This window comes from Cryptomeria japonica, chromosome 10 (assembly GCF_030272615.1).
Source record: "Cryptomeria japonica chromosome 10, Sugi_1.0, whole genome shotgun sequence".
Classification (NCBI taxonomy): domain Eukaryota; kingdom Viridiplantae; phylum Streptophyta; class Pinopsida; order Cupressales; family Cupressaceae; genus Cryptomeria; species Cryptomeria japonica.
Genome location: NC_081414.1, coordinates 56487332 through 56502112, shown reverse-complemented (window position 1 = coordinate 56502112; position 14781 = coordinate 56487332).

The window sequence follows — 14781 nt, the reverse complement described above, 5'->3', positions numbered from 1 at the left end:
AAAGAGATGAGTATATTGGCAAGTTTGATCCTAGAAGTGATGAAGGAATATTTCTTGGTTATCCATCTAAGAGTAAAGCTTATAGATGTTTTAATAAAAGATTACAGAAAATTGTTGAGAGTACAAATGTAAAGATTGATGAACAATTCAGAGGAACTTCAAGGTATATAGACTCTGAACTGGTAATAGAAATTATGACAAATGAACCAACAGTAAATCCACCGGTACAGAATGATGATCCAGTTACTTCGGTATCATCAGAGAATACCACAGTAATTGAAGAACAACAATAGACTAAGACACCCCAGTATGTAAGACTGAATCATTCTGAAGATCAGATAATTGGGAGCAAATTTAAAGGAGTCATGACAAGAGGAAGATTGGCAAATGAAGAGGTATGTCTTATTTCCCAAATTGAACCATTATCTATCAATGAGGCATGTGAAGATAAATTTTGGATTAAAGCTATGGAAGAAGAATTAGGACAAATTGAGAAAAATAATACTTTGACATTAGTTCCCCGGCCTGAAAATAAAAATGTAATTGGAACCAAATGGGTATTTAGAAACAAACTCAATGAAGATGGTAAGGTTGTCAGGAATAAAGCAAAACTAGTGTGTAAGGGATATTCTCAGAAAGAAGGAGTTGATTACAATGAAACCTTTGCACTAGTAGCCAGAATTGAAGCAGTTAGATTATTCTTAGCCTTTGCAGCTCACAAGGATTACAAAGTTTATCAAATGGATATTAAATGTGCATTTTTGAATGGAGATCTTGAAGAAGAAGTTTATATTGAACAACCTGATGGATTTTCTTTGATAGATAACAATGATATGGTTTGCAGATTAAGAAAAGCTCTGTATGGACTAAAACAAGCTCCAAGAGCCTAGTATGCAAGATTAGATAAGTATCTCTTAAAAATTGGTTTTACTAAAGGAAATGTAGATAGCAATTTATATTACAAAGTAACTAATGATGAAATTTTGATTATGGAAGTATTTGTTGATGATATAATCTTTGGAGGAGAAGATGGATTATGCAAAGAATTTTCTCTTAAAATGCAGCATGAATTTGAAATGTCTATGATTGGAGAAATAAAATTCATTTTAGGATTGCAGATTTTATAGACTGATAAAGGCATATTTTTTAGTCAATCTAAGTACTTGAAAGAACTACTTAAGAAATTTGGGATGGAAAACTCTAAATCGGTAAGCACACCTATGACTACAAATGACAAATTATCTCAAAGGGATGAATCTACACCTGTTAATCCAACTAGATACAAATCTATGATAGGAGGTTTACTGTATTTGACACAAACCAGACCTGATATTATGAATGTAGTATGAATAGTTTCTAGATTTCAGAGTAATCCCAAGGAAAATCATGAATCAACAGTAAAAAAGATTTTTCGGTACTTACAAGGCACAACAAATCTTGGATTATGGTATCCTAAAGATGAAAATTTTGATCTATATGCATACACAAATGCAAATTGGGCAGGAGATGTGGATGATAGAAAGAGCACCACTAAAGGAGCATTCTTTCTTGGAAAGAGATTAGTTTCTTGGTTAAGTAAGAAACAGAGTTGTACATCTTTATCAACAGCAGAATCAGAATATGTTGCAGCAACAACAAACTGTACACAGGTACTTTGGCTTAAGCAAATGTTGAAAGACATAAAGGTAAAATGCAAAGAACCTATTACTATATATTGTGATAACACTGTAGCAATTGATATATCTAAGAATCCAGTATTACATTCTAAAACAAAACATGTTTCTATCAAACTGAATTTTCTAAGGGAAAAAGTTGAAGAAAAAGAAATTAAACTGGCTTATGTGAATCCTAAAGAACAACTTGCAGATATTTTTACAAAACCTTTTCCTAAGGAAACTTTTGAGTATCTTAGAGATTAGCTCGGAGTCTTACCTCCACCGGTAGAGACTTAGATAGTTGATGATTGTCATCAACCAACAGAATTAAATGAACAAATCTTTTATTCCTGTATTTGATGAGGAAGCTACTTCTCAGGGGGAGTAGTTGGTATATTGAATTGGTTGGTATTTTGTATGAACTTGACCTTTTTGTGACTTTGGCATTTGATGTCAAAGGGGGAGAGATATATGGAAAAACATTAAAGAAAAATATATGGAAAAATACATGATCTTTTTGAGGAGAGATTGGTATTGTAAATAAATCTTTGTATAAACACATATTACTCCCAGGGGGAGAATTGGTTTTTGTACTTGGCATTTCTATTTTGGCACTTTGATGGTTTTTCCATCTTGTGTTGCCATCAATGCCAAAGGGGGAGATTGTTGGTATTCTGGTATGGTTTTGTCATTGATGTCAACACGTGCTAACACACCTACTTTGGATATCCAGCAACATTCACCGGCAATCAGTAAAATGCTCAAACAATCACCAGTATATAGTTAACTGGTAGGATATAATGTTCACCGATACATGCAATGACATGGAAGACACTTGGTAATGTTGAAGAAATCATGTAGACACTTTTTCTTGAAGTAATATCATTGTTATATTCTTATTTGCATATTTGCTTTTACCAGCAAATAGGTCTAGGTTATCTAGGGTTACACCGGCAGGTTTATCTTTTCCAGATCAGCATGGCATGCTATGGAGATGATTTATTATTGTTGTAAATGCATTAAGATAACATGTTCAATCGGTTATTGCATCAGATATTATACTATTTGTAAAATGTTTTATTGTAATATCTTGTAGAGCCGACCTACTAAAATTGGTCTTAGTATATGGTATAAATGTAAGATCTTATTTGTAAGATCAAGTGTGGAATGCGAAAAAGAATCATAAGAAGGTATATGCGAGATTAAGCAGAGGTATACATGAAGACATCATTTGAAGGTGAAGCTAGGTTTTTGTAGAAGCATATTAGCATTACATCGGTACTGAATTCAGCATATGAAGATGCTATTTTGTGCAATACATTCTAATTGGATTTAGCCATCCAACTGTAGTTAGTGTGACTCCCATTTGTGTTTGAGCAGTGAGCTCTAGGCTGTTGGCCTTTCTGCATGTGCAGACCCCTCTTGTACGCTTACTATCTGTAGTAGTATCATCTGATTGTGGGTAAGGTTTCCCACCATGGTTTTTCCCCTTACAGGGTTTCCACGTAAAAATATTTGTGTCATGTGTTGTGGTTGACTTTGTGCTTATGTTTCATGCATTAATTCTTACCAGTACAACATTTCCTATTAACATTGTTTATGGGCACAATTAACTGTCTTACCGATATTAAGCAATAAGTTGGTTAATAAGATTTTGGTTTGAATTTATTTGACAACTGATTCACTGCCCCCCTCTCAGTTGTCCCCGAGACCTACACAACTTCAACATGAAACACAACATTGACCTTATAGGAAACAGATAGGTCGGTAGCATAAACCATAAACCCTAAACACTTAGGTTGAGAAATTTAGTCGGTTCAATCCTGACCATTGAAAACTTTTCATTTGAATACAATGTTCTTGAACAGATCTCAAGGCATTCTCTATAGTTCATTCTTCACCGCTTCTTGGAGGCGATAACCCATCATGCATTCTCCAATGTTTATAGAGACTTTTCACATTCCCAAGGTAGATAGGATCAATCTCCTACATGCAAGATCCTTCATGCGCACAAGGCTGACGTTGTGACACAATTTGACCTCCATTATAATTCTAACTTCAATGAGAAACCCTGACATTGAGACTACCAACCGGTAGTCATGCAATATGAACCATTGATACAAAACATTCCATATACTGGTACTCATTCTGACATACCAGTTTTCTTGTTCTCTTTGCGACATACCAATTCACTTGGACAAGCATACTACTTCACTTTTTCACATATGCTGGTTCACAACATCATATCGGTTCTTTTTGTCAGTTGCTTAATCTCAATATACTGGTTCACTTAGCCTATTGACATCAATAATAGCATATAGTATTAACATGTCATCATGCTCTGTACATATGCCAACAATCTCCCCCTTTGGTATTGATGGCAATATACAAAGATATCTCTCTTTCTGCATCACATCTTCTTCTTAATACTATAGATATCTTTTCCACTTCACATCTTCTCCCCCTTTGACAACAATGCCAAAGTTCCACTATGTTGCTCCCCCTGAGGAGTAGCATCCTTCAACACATCAATCCTACAAAGATATAGAAGAGTAAGATTTGACTAATGTGCAGCACAAACCTTTAGATTACCTCTTGAAGGGGCATCACCCCTAACTCACCTCTCAGATAGGTAAAAGTAGCCTTCAGTAGATGCTTGGTGAATATGTCTACTAACTGCTCCTTACTCAAAACATGTTCCAATACCACCTCTTTGTTCTGAACCTTTTCTCTCAAGAAATGAAACTTGAGTTCAAAGTGCTTGGTTCTAACATGTAAAAATGGATTCTTGGAAATGTTAATTTCGCTTGTATTGTCACAGAATATACTTATCAGTTCAGATATAGGAACTTTGAAGTCATTCAATACATGCTTCATCTAAATAGTTTGGTGTAGTTCATAGAAGCTACAACATACTCTGCTTCTACTATAGACTGAGAGATACAACTCTTCTTTTTACTCATCCATGAGACTAGTCTACCACTGAGAATGAATGCACAACCGATTGTTCTCTTCTGGTCATCCACATTACCAGCCCAATTAGCATCTATGAACACTTTCAGATTGAAATCATCATTGTATGGATACCATAATCCATAGTCAATAGTTCCCTTCAGATATCTAAAGATCCTCTTGATGACTACCAAGTGGGATTCTCTTAGGCTTTACTAAAACTAAGTGGTAATACCCACTGCATGTGTAATGTCTGGTCTGCTATGCAATACATGGTGCAACTTGCCAATCATTGATTGGTATTCCTTCTCATTTACCAATGCCAAGTCATCCTCTTTTGATAGTTTACAATCGGTCACCATTGGTGTACCAACCGGTTTGTTGTCTTCCATGCCAAAGGTCTTCAACACCTCTTTGACATACTTGGACTGAGTAATAAAGATTTCATCTTTCATTTGCTGAATCTACAGTCCAATAAATAACTTAATCTCCCCTATGAGTGACATTAAAAACTACTTTTCATCTCATCTACAAATTCATGACTCATGTTGTCATCTCCACCAAAGATTATGTAATCAACAAATACTTCACAAATTAGAATTTGATCTCCTTCTAATTTTAAGTAGATATTTCTATCTTCAATTGTTCTTTTAAATCCAATCTTCACAAGATGGGTGTGCAAGTGTTCATACCATGCTCTAGGTGCCTAATTCAGTCCATACAAGGCTTTATGTAGCCTACACACCATGTCACTGTCTTTTGATAGGGCAAACCCATCTGGTTGCTCTATATACAACTCCTCTTCAAGTATTCCATTCAGAAATGTAGATTTTACATCCATTTGGTATACCTTGAATCCTTTAAAAGTTGCATATACAAGAAGCATATGAACTCCTTCCAATCTTGCTACTAGAGCAAAGGTTTCTCCATAGTTTTCTCCTTCTTCTTGAGCATGTCCTTTACATACTAGTCTGGCTTTGTTCCTTACCACTATGCCATCCTCAATTAGCTTATTTTTGAAAACCCATTTTGTTCTAATGACATTTTTATGCTCCGGTCTAGGTACCAAAGACTATGTACCATTCTTTTCTATCTAGTCAAGTTCCTCCTCCATTGCCTTGATCCAGTCTTCATCTTTATGCACTTCTTTGAATGATTTAAGATCAAATTCAGAGATCATACATGAGCTTTCTCTGACCTTTCTTCTTGTGAGATTTCCTGCATCTTTGTCTCCTTTGATTTGCTTTGGATCATGATTGAGTTTGAGATACCTAGTTATATTCTTAACATATTCCTCTTGCTTTTCTTTTACATCCTCATCATCAGCATTAGCATCCATCAATGCATGAGCACAATTACTGGTACTAGGCTAATTTGCCACCGGTTCCTAGAAGGTTACTACCGGTTCATCTCCTACATGCTTACTGTCAATTCCCTCCAATTTCTCAAAGTTTTCATCAACCCTAACATTAATTCTTTCAATGATTCTTTGAGTCCTATTATTGTAACATTTGAGAGCTTTACTTATTGTGGAATATCCTAGGAATATTCCTTCATCACATTTTTCATCGAACTTGCTCTAATGTTCACTCCTCTTGATGTCGCATTTTCTACCAAATACTTTAAAGTAGCTTACCACAGGTGTCTGACCAGTCTAGTACTCATAAGGAGTCTTATCCTTTCCTTTCTTGATTAGTACCTAGTTCATTGTGTAGATTGCAGTGCTCACAACTTCTCTCCAAAAGGTGTGAGTGACCTTTCCTTGGATCAACATAGTTCTAGCCGCTTTAGCAATAGTCCGGTTGTTTCTCTCTGCTAGGCCATTCTGCTATGGAGTCCAGGGGGCACACAGTTTCCTCTTGATGTTGTTTTCTTCATAATATTTGTTGAATTCACCGGAAGTGAATTCCCCTCCTCGATGAGTTCTAAGGCATTTGATTCTTTTGCCACTTTCCTTTTCTACCAGTGCTCTGAAAGCTTTGAACTTTCCAAAGGCTTGAGACTTGTCCTTCAAGAATGTGACCCACATCATTCTTGAGCAATCATCTGTAAGAATCATAAAAACCTATCTCCCTGCACACTCCTAGTTTTCATAGGACCACACAAATCAATATGCACAAGATCAAGTAAGTTGTTAGCAGTAAAAGATTTACCTTTGAAGGTTGAGGAAGACATTTTCCCTAGTTGACATTCTCTGCATAAAGGATTTTTTGGTTTTCTCAGCATCGGCAGTCCTCTAACTACCTTGATCTTACTGGCCTTTACTATGTTATCAAAGTTTACATGGCAGAGTCTCCTATGCCATATCCAACTATCATCAAACTTAGCCATAATACATGTACTTATATTTGCATTCAGCTGAAATAAGTTACCTTTGGTCTGCATACTAGTGGCCATCAATTCACCATTCTTTCCTTTGATTTTGCACACTCCATTTTTGAATTCTAGAGTGAGTCCACTGTCATTCAGCTTGGCAACACTCAATAGATTGTGTCTGAGACCTTCCACCCAGTACACATTGCCAGCACTCCTCTTTCCATTTAGAGAGATGGACCCTCTACCTTTGACCATACATGGTTCATCATTATGAAAATGAACCACACCACCATTATACTCTTCCAGAGATATAAAATTTCTTTGGTCACCAGTCATATGGTGAGAGAAACCACTATCAATAATCCACTAATTGGAATTATCAAAGTGGGAAACAAGAACCTTCTTCTCTGACACATCCTCCTTGACTGCAACAATCACAATATCTTCATTTTCTTTATCTTTTGATTCCTCATCTGTGACACCTTCATCAATTGCTACAAAATAGTTTCTGTGGTTTCCTCATTTGAGTTTCTTGAACCTTTCCGGTTTGTCCTTGCTATCACCATTAGGAGAGTTTATAACAATGTGTGCTATTTGGTTACAAGAGAAGCATTTCAAAGGAAGCTTACCTCTATATTTACCAGTTCCCTTAGGAAGTGTCTAGGTGAGAAGAGCTTCAAATTTCATCAAAATCTCATCATCATCCATTTCTCTGCTCTATCCTAGTTCATCGTTGGTGCTTGCTTCTTTTCCTTTTTTGGATGGTGCAGCAGATGCTCTAAAAGTTGATTCAGTCTTTTGAGAACTACCATCAAAACTATTTAGCTCATAGGCTATTAACTTTGCAATGATGGAGTCTAGGGACACCTTAGTCTTGTTTATTGACCTCAACTCCTGAATAGTAGCAACCCTTATTGCATAGACCAGTAATAAGGATCTCAAAACTTTTCTAACAAAAGTGGAATCTTCCATTTTACCACTTGCAGTCTTGATATCTCCAACAACAGATTTGATTCTTATTCAATATTGTTGAATGGTCTCTCATTCAACCATCTGCATATCTTAAAACTTTCCTTTAAGGCTTTCTTCCTTAGCTTGTTTTAGATGCTCATCACTTCGATAGATATTCTCAAGAGTATCCCATTCTTCTTTGGGATTTTCTTTATCCTGGACATCAATAAACTCAATGTTAGATAAACTATTGATTAGGGCTTCCATGACTTGCCCATTCTCCTGGATCTTTCTCTTTTGATCATCGGTGAGAGTATCGGTAGGAATAGCATAGGCATTTTCAACATAGCTCTAGTGCCGAGCACCCATGCTTCTGATGTATATCTTCATTCTGTCTTTCCATATTTTAAAATTATGTCTATTGAACTTTAGACCTTCCCTCTTCATCATTACAATAGGATCTTTCCCTCAAGTGGTTAAGCTTACAACACAAAGGACCTAGAGGATGCTTTGATACCAATTGATAACTCAATGATGAACAGTAAGTACCAAACCGGTCCTGAGAGGGGGGGTGAATCAGTACAGGAACAAAAACTTTTCCTGAACTAGTTTGATTGTAGACTATAAACTATTGGCAATACCTAACACCGGTCCAAACTAGATTACACTCTATTAAACATAGTGCAACTGTAAAAGACATGAACTGGTCAATCTTCTTAACTTTCTATACAACCTACTCCCTCATTTCCACTTTGTCCTTATGTATAAACATATAATCTATCATCAGAGATACAATGATTTACCACTAAACAAGAAACAACAAAATATCACATGTAAGAGGAATCACACATATTTTTCCATGTGGAAACCCAACTAGGAAAAACCACAATGGGGATGAATACCCACAAGCTAGTTTGAACTCTTTAGAGGTCCTCTCTATTAGGAGCCTAGTCCGGTTAAAGACTGTTACAACAGGTTCTGTTAGGAACCGATCTTGTGAGGGATCACCCGGTTAAGGGATGGCTAGAATACCCAGTTAAGGGTTAAACCCTGTTAGAGGTTACCTCATTAGAGAATTTTATGAACTCAATGGCTTGAGTCACCCTATTAAAGGATTTGCAACAAGCTTGTTAAAGCTACCTTGTTAAGGGATTTTCAACCTGCTGAAGTGATTAGAAATCAACAGGTATTATAATGATCTGGTAATAGCACTAAATACCAATGCAGATCCATTTTAGTTCCTTCCTTCTGCACACACACTATGCAGGTATCAATCCTCTCAACTGGTCTAGCAAGAATCATGTATCTCTACACAAAGATACACACACAACATTTTCCAACAACTTCAACATGAAACACAACATCAACCTTATAGGAAACAGATAGGTCGGTAGCATAAACTGTAAACTCTAAGCACTTAGGTTGACAAATTTAGTCAGTCCAATCCTGACCATTGAACACTTTGCATTTGAATACAATGGTCTTGAACAGATCTCAAGACATTCTCCATCATTCATTCTTCACCATTTCTTAGTAGCGATAACCCATCACGCGTTCTCTACCGTTTGTAGAGACTTCACACATTCCCGAGGTAGATAAGATCAATCTCCTACATGAAAGATCCTTCATGCGCATAAGGCGGACATGGTGAAATGATCTGACCTCCATTACAATGGTCACTTCAACCAAAAACCCTCAGACTGAGACTACCAACTGGTAGTCATGCCATATGAACCCTTGATACAAAACATTCCACATACCGATTCTCATTCCAACATACCAGTTCTGGTTCACAATATCATATCAGTTCTCTTGTTCTCTTTGTGACATACCGGTTCACTTGGACAAGCATACCACTTCACTTTTCCACATATACCAGTTCACAACATCATACTGGTTCTATTTATCAGTTGCTTAACTTCAATATACCAGTTCACTCAGCATATTGACATCAATGACAACATACAGTATTAACATGTCATCATGCTCTATACATATGCCAACAATCTCCCCCTTTGGCATTGATGGAAATATACAAAGACATCTCTCTTTCTGCATCACATCATCTTCTTAATACTCTAGATATCTTTTCCACTTCACATCTTCTCCCCCTTTGACAACAATGCCAAAGTTCCACTATGCTGCTCCCCCTGAGGAGTAGCATCCTTCAACACATCAATCCTGAAAAGATATAGCAGAGTAAGATCTGACTGATGTGGAGCACAAACCTTTAGATTACCTCTTGAAGGGACAACACCCCTAACTCACCTCTCAGATAGGTAAAAGTAGCATTCTGGTAGAGGCTTGGTGAATATGTCTGCTAATTGCTCCTTATTGGAAACATGTTCCAATCCCAACTCTTTGTTCTGAACCTTTTCCCTCAAGAAATGATACTTGAGTTCACAGTGCTTGGTTCTAGCATGTAAAACCAGATTCTTGGAAATGTTAATTGCACTTGTATTGTCATAGAATATACTTAACAGTTCAGATATAGGAACTTTGAAGCCACTCAATACATGCTTCATCCAAATAGTCTGGGTGCAGTTCATAAAAGTTGCAACATACTCCGCTTCTGCTGTAGACTGAGATATACAACTTTTCTTTTTACTCATCCATGAGACCAGTCTACCACCAAGAAAGAACGCACCACCGGTTGTGCTCTTTCGGTCATCCACATTACTATCACAATCAGCATTTGTGAACACTTGCAGATTGAAATCATAATTGTAAGGATACCATAATCCATAGTCAATAGTTCCCTTCAGATATCTAAGAATCCTCTTGAATACTACCAAGTGGGATTCTCTTGGGCTTTGCTAAAACTGAGTGATAATACCCACTACATGTGCAATGTCCAATATGCTATGCACTACATAGTGCAACTTGATAATCATTGCTCTGTATTCCTTCTCATTTACCAATGCTGAGTCATCCTCTTTTGATAGTTTACAACCGATCACCATTGGTGTACCAACTGGTTTGTTGTCTTCCATGCTGAAGGTTTTCAACACCTCTTTGATATACTTGGACTGAGTAATAAAGATTCCATCTTTCATTTGCTGAATCTGCAGTCCAATAAAGAACTTAATCTCCCCTATGAGTGACATTACAAACTACTTTTTCATCTCATCTACAAAGTCGTGACTCATCTTGTCATCCCCACCAAAGATTATGTCATCAATAAATACTTCATAGATTAGAATCTGATCTCCTTCTGATTTTAAGTAGATATTGCTATCTTCTCTTGTTCTTTCAAATCCAATCTTCACAAGATGGGAGTGAAAGCATTCATACCATGCTCTAGGTGCCTGCATCAGTCCATACAAGGCTTTATGTAGCCTACACACCAAGTCACTGTCTTTTTATAGGGAAAACCCATATGTTTGCTCTGTATACACCTCCTCTTCAAGTATTCCATTTAGAAATGCAAATTTTACATCCATTTGGTATACCTTGAATCCTTTAAAAGTTCCATATGCAAGAAGCATACGAACTCCTTCCAATCTTGTTACTGGAGCAAAGGTTTCTCCATAGTCTTCTCCTTCTTCTTGAGCATATCCTTTACATACTAGTGTGGCTTTGTTCCTTACCATTGTGCCATCCTCATTTAGCTTATTTCTTAAAAGCCATTTGGTTCCAATGACATATTTATGCTCCGATGTAGGTACCAAAGACCATGTACCATTCTTTTCTATCTGCTCAAGTTGCTCCTCCATTGCCTTGATCGAGTCTTCATCTTTATGTGCCTCTTTGAATGATTTAGGCTCAAATTTAGAGATCATACATGAGCTTTCTTTGACCTGTCTTCTTGTAAGAATTCCTGCATCTTTGTCTCCTATGATCTTCTTTGGATCATGATTGAGTTTGACATGCCTAGGTATATTCTTAATATATTCCTCTTCCTTTTCTTTTTCATCCTCATCTTCATCAGCATCCGCATCCATTGGTGCAGGAGCACAATTACTGGTAGTGGGCTGATTTGCAACTGGTTCCTAGAAGGTTACTACTGGTTCATCTCCTACATGCTTACTGCCAATTCCCTCCAATTTATCAAAGTTTTCATCAACCCTAACATTGATGTAGTCAATGATTCTTTGAGTCCTATTATTGTAACATCTGAGAGCTTTACTTTTTGTGGAATATCCTAGGATTATTCTTTTGTCACATTTTGCATCGAAATTGCTCTGATGTTCACTCCTCTTGATATAGAATTTGCTCCCAAATACTTTAAAGTAGCTTACCACAGGTGTCTTACCACTCCGGTACTCATAAGGAGTCTTATCCTTTCCTTTCTTCATGAGTACCTAGTTCATTGTGTAGACTGCAGTGCAAACCGCTTCTCTCCAAAAGGTGTGTGCGATCTTTCCATGGATCAACATAGTTCTACCCACTTCAACCATAGTCCAGTTGTTTCTCTCTGCTAGGCCATTTTGCTGTGGAGTCCAGGGGGCAGACAATTGCCTCTTGATGCCATTTTCTTCACAATATTGGTTGAATTCACCGAAAATGAATTCCCCTCCTTGATCAGTTCTAAGTCATTTGATTCTTCTACCACTTTTCTTTTCTACCAGTGTTCTGAAAGCTTTGAACTTTCCAAAGGCTTCAGATTTGTCCTTCAAGAATGTGACCCACATCATTCTTGAGCAATCATTTGTAAGAATCATAAAATACCTATCTCCCTACAAACTCCTAGTTTTCATAGGACCACACAAATCAGTATGCACAAGATCAAGTAAGTTGTCAACAGTGAAATATTTACCTTTGAAGGTTGAGGAAGACATTTTCCCCTATTGACATTCTCCACACAAAGGATTTTTCGGTTAGCTCGAGGATTTTTCGGTTAGCTCAGCATCGATAGACCTCTAACTACCGTCATCTTACTGGCCTTTACTATGTTATCAAAGTTTACATGGCAGAGTCTCCTATGCCATATCCAGCTATCATCAAACTTTGCCATAAGACATGAACTTATATTTGCATTCAGCTGAAATAAGTTTCCTTTGGTCTGCATACTAGTGGCCATCAGTTCACCATTATTTCCTTTGAATTTGCACACTCCATTTTTGAATTCTAGAGTGAGTCCATTGTCATTCAGGTGGGCAACACTCAATAGATTATGTTTGAGACCTTCCACCCAGTCCACATTGTCAACACTCCTCTTTCTATTTAGAAAGATGGACCCTCTTCCTTTGACCATACATGGTGCATCATTACCAAAATGAACCACACCACCATCATACTCTTCTAGAGATATAAACTTGCTCTGGTCACCTGTCATATGGTGAGAGAAACCACTATCAATAATCCACTCATTGGAATTATCAAAGAAGGAAACAAGAGCCTTCTTGCTTGACACATCCTCCTTGATTGTAACAAACACAATATCTTCATTTTCTTCATCTTTTGATTCCTCATCTGTGACACCTTCATCAACTGCTACAAAATAGTGTCGCCGGTTTCCTCTTTTGAATTTATTGAACCTTTCTAGTTTGTCCTTGCTATCACCATTAGGACAGTTTATAGCAATGTGTCCTATCCGATTACAAGAGAAGCATTTCAAAGGAAGCTTACCTCTGTATTTACTGGTTCCCTTAGGAAGTCTCTTGGCAAGAAGAGCTTCAAATTCCATTATAATCTCCTCATCATCCATTTCTCTGCTCTATCTTGGTTCACCGCCGATGCTTGCTTCTTTTCCTTTTCTAGATGGCGCAGCAGATGCTCTAAAAGTTGATTCAATCTTCTGAGCACTGCCATCAAAACTATTTAGCTCATAGGCTGTTAACTTTGTAATGATGGAGTCTAGGGACACCTTAGTCTTGTCTATTGACCTCAACTCGTAAATAGAAGCAATCCTTATTGCATAGACTAGTAATAAGGATCTCAAAACTTTTCTAACAATAGTGGAATCTTCTATTTTACCACCTGCACTCTTGATATCTCCAACAAAAAATTTGATTCTTATTCCATATTGTTGAATGGTCTCTCCTTCAAGCGTCCTCATATCTTCAAACTTTTGTCTAAGGCTTTCTTCCTTAGGTTGTTTAACATGCTCATCACCTCCATAGATATTGTCAAGAGTATTCCATACTTCATTGGGATATCCTTTATCCTAGATATCAATAAACTCAATGTCAGATAAACTACTAATCAGGGCTTGCATCTCTTTCCCATTCTCTTGGATCTCTCTCTTTTGATCATCAGTGAGAGTACTGGTAGGAATGCAATAGGAATTTTCAATATAGCTCCAGTGTTGAGCACCCATGCTTCAGATGTATATCTTCCTTTTGTCTTTCCATATTTTAAAATTGTCTCTGTTGAACTTTGGACCTTCCCTTTTCATCATTACAATAGGATCTTTCCCTCAAGCGGTTAAGCTTACAACATAGAGGACCTGGAGGATGCTCTGATACCAATTGATAACTCAATGATGAACAGTAAGTACCAAACCGATACTGAGAGGGGGGGTGAATCAGTACAGGCACAAAAACTTTTCCTAAACTAGTTTGATTATAGACTGTAAACTACTAGCAATCCCTAACACCAGTCTGAACCAAATTACTACCAGTTAAACATAGTGCAATTGTTAAATACATGAACCGGTCAATCTTCTTAACTTTCCATACAACCTACTCCCTCATTTCGAGTTTGTCCTTATGCATAAATAGATAATCTATCATCAGAGATACAATGATTTACCAATAAACAAGAAATAACAAAACATCACATGAAAGAGGCATCACATATGACACACATATTTTTTCACGTGGAAACCCAACTAAGAAAAACCACAGTTGGGATGAATACCCACAAGCTGTTTTGAACTCTTTAGAAGTCTGCTGTGTTTGGAGCCTAGTCCGGTTAAAGACTATTACAATAGGTTCTGTTAGGAACCGATCCTGTTCGGGAT